Here is a 5,616-nt window from a genome sequence, read left to right as displayed (position 1 = left end):
CCTCTGCTGAGCCCTGGGCTGGGCACTTCCAGGTGAGGTGTGTGAAATCCACCTTCTCATTACTGATCTTTATTAATTCAACTGCAAGTGGAATTGAGCTGTTTGGGGCTTCCGTGAGATGCTGGAAATACAGAGCCAGAGAGGGAGGGAGCAAAAGGAAGCAAAGACCTGCCAGTGTGGGCATTCCCAAAGCACATTGTTTGCTTGTTCAGAAATATATATGCAAACAACTATATTTGCATATGTTTCCATATGCCATTTTTTGCTCTACTGAGATATCATTGACATGTCATCAAATTTACCTGTTTTCAGTATACAAATCAATGATTCCTCATAAATTTACAAGATTTTACAACATCCTGACAATCTAGTTTTAGAATATTTCCGTCACCCCCAAAATATCCCTTGTGTCATTTTACCATTAATCTTTGTTCACAGCCAACCAACACCTCTATCTAGTTCCAGAATATTTTCATCACCCCATAAAGAAACCCCATACCCATTAGCAGTCACTCTCCACTCTTCATCCACCTCGATCTGTTCCTGGCAACCACCAATCTGCTGTCTGTTTTGCACATTTCATCCAAACTGAATCATGCACTATGTGGTCTTTTGGGTCTAGCTTCTTTTACTGAGCATAATGGATAATGGTTTCAAGGTTCATCACATTGTAGCCATGTCAGTGCTTCATTCCTTTCTATGGCTGAATAATATTCCATTGTATGGATGAACCACATTTTGTTTATCCATTCATGTATTGATGGGCATTTTGGTCATTTCCACCTTTTGGCTACTGTGAAGAGTGCTGCTATGACGTGTGTGTACAATTTGTTTGAACACCTGTTTTCAAGTCTTCAGGTCTACACCTAGGGGTGGAATTGCTGGGTCATATGCAAACTCTATGTTTAACTTTTGGAGGAATCATTCCCTTCTTTTCTGAGATTATTTTAAAGATAATAATGAAGATTATCTCTCTGTCCTCACCCAGTTAGAAATGTCACATAGAGCCTAAGACACCCTGTCAAATGTGAATCCCACATAAGAAACAAATAAAATTTATTAGTCTTTGCATGTCCCAAATATTGCATGGGCTACGCTTATGCTAAAAATTTTTGTTGTTGTTGTTTATCTGAGTCAAATTTAATTGTATTTTTCTTTGCTAACTCTGGCAAACCTACACCTAATTCATGCCTTATCTTGGGTGAAAACATTGCTATTTAGCCCCATTGCTTATTAACAATCTCCCTGTCTTTGGGTATATATCCCAGAGTGGAAACTGGTGGAGTATAGGGTAATTCTGTTTAACTTTTTGAGGAACTACCAGACTTTTTCCCGCATGGCCGCATCATTTTACATTCCCGTGAGAAATACACAAGGGTTTCAATTTCTCCACGTCCTCACCAACACTTGTTACTGTCTTTTTTTTAAAAAATACTATCATTGTAATAGGCGTGAAGTAGGAGCTCATTGTGGTTTTGGTTTACATTTCCCTACTGATTAGTAATGTTGAACATCTTTTCACGTACTTGTGGACCATTTATATATCTTCTTTGGAGGAGCCTTTCTCAAAGTCCAGCCTGGGAAGGGGGATCACACTGGTTGTGTGGAAAAGCCTCTGCTCTTCACATGCTGCGGGCATAAAGGACACGGGGTGAAAGAGATCACACAGGTGCAGGAAGATCCCCCCAGTCATCCTTCCCTCCCCTCCAGGTTCCTGCTCCCCAGGCAGCAGGAGGTGAAAGTGCTTGGGTCTTGTTGAAATCGCCTTCCTGCATCCCTCTCTCTGGCTCCTCTTCTCCCCCCAACCCCCATACCCCACCTTCCCTGATTTGTGGGAATCACACAGGGCACATACCTCCTTTATCTGTTTGTCCCTTGCCCCATGGATGGACACACAGTCTGCTTCTGTCTATTCACCACCGTTGAATGACGCAGCTGTGAAAGCTCTTGGCTGGGTCACCTTGGACGCATTCATGTCCTTGCAGCAGGGTCAGAGGTCACATGCAGTTTCAGCTTCATTAATATCACTGGCCACTCCCCAAGTGACGAACTGGCTGTTTCCGCCTCAGCAGCAAACGTCATTCACCACAGCCACTCCTGCACATGGCATGCCCTGTTCCCCCTCTGGCTCTGGGGTCCTGGCCATGCTGTGCTCAGCTCCCACCTCCTGCCGGTGGTGGGGCTGCTCATCTGTCATCCCCTGCCACATCCTGACTGCCGGGTGCTCAGTGGGCCCAGGACCAGGCTGGCTCCCTGGAAGAACAAAATGCTTCTCACTGTTGAACTGTCTTCCTCGTCCTCCCACCCAGAGTGCTATGCCATTCATCACTGGTGACCGAGGAGATATTTAGCAAACTCTTCCTGGGGGGTAAAAGCAGCCAGTTCTTCCCTGACATATTCTTGAAAATGACTATGTTCTTCACACCAACCACAGGGCTCATGGAAAAAAGGAGTCAGGACACCACACTCAAAAACTGTGTCAAGGGCTTCCCTGGTGGCGCAGTGGTTAAGGATCTGCCTGCCAGTGCAGGGGACACGGGTTCGAGCCCTGGTCTGGGAAAATCTCACATGCCGCGGAGGAGCTAAGCCCGTGAGCCACAACTACTGAAGCCTGTGCACCTAGGGCCCATGCTCTGCAACAAGAGAAGCCACTGCAATGAGAAGCCCATGCACCGCAACAAAGAGTAGCCCCCGCTTGCCACAACTAGAGAAAGCCCACGCCCAGCAATGAAGACCCAATGTAGCCAAAAATAAATAAATTAAATAAATAAATTAAAAAAAAACTGTGTCAGTAACACATTTTAAAAAGATAGGCATTTACTAAAAACTGATAGCACCATTATACACACGTTAAACCCTAAGAATGACACGAATACTATAGCACATGTGGCGCTTGACCTTGGAAAAGACCTGAGGTTCATGTGTGGATGTGGTGTGGGAAGATTGTAGCCTTCGAGTCTCTGAGAGGTACCAGGAGGAGGTTTGCTGAAATGAGATGCGACGTGGTCATCCCAGACAGGGGAGGGCAGGGTGGCTCCTAGCAGCTCAGGGAGTGTAGATGTTGAGGGTGTGTGTGGGGGTGGGGGCACGGGTTGTATATTCCCATGTGGCTCTGGTCAGTGGGGTGCTACTTCCTGCATTCACTCCGTGTTTCTTGCAGACCAAATCCTGCATAAGCAATACCACATTCCATCAAATTACGCTCAAATCCTTCCCTTATGTATCCATCATGTTGGAACAAATTTTTGTTTTCAAAACTAGTGTTAGAGCAGAATTGACTGTACTCCCCCCATGGCCAGTTTCAAGCTGCCAGCAGGAAGTCACTACATGGGAAGAGATGTGTATCATTACAGAGTCTTTTTACCATCAGATACAAAGGTCAGGGATACTCTCAAGAGCACAGAGAAGAGTATGATGTAGTGAAATAATGAGGAACTGATAACTTTTGCATACTCATTGTTTTTATTTTTAATATCATATACTAAATTGAAAGTTGGTGTAACAATTTCTAATAATGGCTCTGTTAACCAGGGACTCACACAAGTGCTGCAAATGTATCAAATGTGGGACTCTTCCCCAGTTCCCCACTGCAGCTCAGGGGACCAGGGAGGATGTCACATGTACTGTGACACTTCAAAGCAGGGGCCCGGCATCCAGTAGCAAATGGCGCTCCTGCCCCAGGGGAGACAGACGGGAAGTAGATTCACTTGGATAATAAGATCATGGCCTCTACCGTACTGGGCACCATGGAGCGAGTTAAATTGGGTGATGAGAGCACGGTGGTGCTCTATTTGCCTCTTATTCACCCCATTAGGAAAGGAAGGATCCCTCACGCTAAATAGTACAAGATAGTCAAACACACAATACCCAACACTGAACGGGTGGGGTAGAGTGGTCTGTTAGTTACATATATTCACAGCCCCGGGCGGGGTGGGGGGAAGACACAGCTGGCCGTGCAGGACCACATGAGGGTTGCACTTAGGAGCGGGATGGACAGCCAGAGGCTGTGGGGAGGCAGGCTTCGTAGTAACAAGAGGGTGGGGTGCCCCTGCTTCCCTCGGGAGGACGTGATGGGCTTACTTGAATAACAAGAAAGTGAGGGAATTCCCTGGCGGTCCAGTGGTTAGGACTGGTCGGGGAACTGAGATCTTGCAAGGCGTGGGGCTTGGCCAAAACCAAAAACCAAAAAACCAAGAAAATGAAATCTGTTAGCTTAGGACTGGGTGGCGTGCAGCTGGTTTGACCGACAGGGGAACTAGCCAGGTGGGGTTCAGCCTCTCCTGCTGAGTGGGGGCAGACCTGGCAAGAGCAGGAAACTCAGGCTTTGGGGGACTTGAAATCTGAGGCTTTGTCTTACAGGTAGTTAGGCAAGAAGGGAGGGTAGAGCTAGTCCTGAAGGTAGAAGGGGGCCAGCCTTGGGATGCCAGGAGGAGGAGTAGCCCAGGCAGAGGGGTCAGCTGGCACCTCGGCTGGAGGAGGTGGTGGTGGTAGTGAGTCGGGATCCACGGAACCCTGGAGGCCTGTGTAGCCAGAGCTCAGCGGATGAGGGAGAAAACAGAGGGGCAGGAGGCTGGCCTCGCGAGACTGGAGAGTGGAGCCTGGTTTACGGAGGAGCAGGGGGAGGCGCGCAGGGGCTGGGCAGATGTGAATTACGAGGATTACGCTAGACCACCCTGCTTGGTGCCAGTGTGGCTGGGACTGGAGGCTGGCAACTCCTCCTGGTCTCTCAGCACTGCAGCTGCTCCCCAGTCCACTCCGGCCCCTGCACAGCCCCCTCCGCCATCTATGACAGCAGATCCTGTCTGTCCTGAAGTCCCCACTGCCTGCCCAGGGCTTGGTGCTCACTGGGTGGCCAGGGCTTGGCCAAAAGCCCTTGGAGAGGGTTGGTGGGAGAGGCTGCCTGGAGGACCCACGATGCCCGTAGGGCAAGGAGGGCGCAAGGGAGGTTTCTGGAAGAAGCAGGAGTTGGCCAGGCAAAGGAGGAGGGCAGAGGGGCAGAGTGTGAGCAAAGGCTGGCAGTGGGGATTGGCACAGGGTGGCACAGGGCATCTAGGAACTAGGATGAGGTGGGAGCCACCAGGGCAGCCTCAGGGCAGCCCGGTGTTTGGACTTGGCCTGGATAAATAGAGACCCGGGAGGATTTGGGGCAGGAGGGCCATGTGGTCAGCTCTAGAGTTTTAGAAGTAAGACCCTTGTCGCTGCAGGGGTCCTCACTAGAGGGACCACCTGGGACAGTTGGGGGGTAACTAGAGGAGGGACAGGACTTGGACATGACATAAAAAGTTGGTGCCCCCTTCCAGAGGGACCTACAACAGTGAGGCCATCACTGAGTTGGGCACACTGGGAGGGGCAGGAGGGGGCACCCTGCTCTCCGAGAGGGAAAGTGAGGCCCAGAGAGGGAGGGGCCTGGCCTAGGGGATTTGTGGATGGAGGAGGTGGGGAGAGGGAAGAAGCGAGGAGCAGCAGTCAGGCGCCTGGGGGAAGCTGCGTGTCTGAAGTTTCATCCCTTGGGCCAGCCTCCGTTTCCCCAAAGGGCTCAGCTCCTCCTGTGCGTGCACTGCACAGGTCGCCGGGTCCAGGCTGGGGCAGGTGGGAGGTGCCTACAAGGTGCGGGGT

This window comes from Neophocaena asiaeorientalis, unplaced genomic scaffold (assembly GCF_003031525.2).
Source record: "Neophocaena asiaeorientalis asiaeorientalis breed wild unplaced genomic scaffold, Neophocaena_asiaeorientalis_V1.1 scaffold87, whole genome shotgun sequence".
NCBI classification, from domain to species: domain Eukaryota; kingdom Metazoa; phylum Chordata; class Mammalia; order Artiodactyla; family Phocoenidae; genus Neophocaena; species Neophocaena asiaeorientalis.
Note: the sequence above shows the minus strand (reverse complement) of the source record.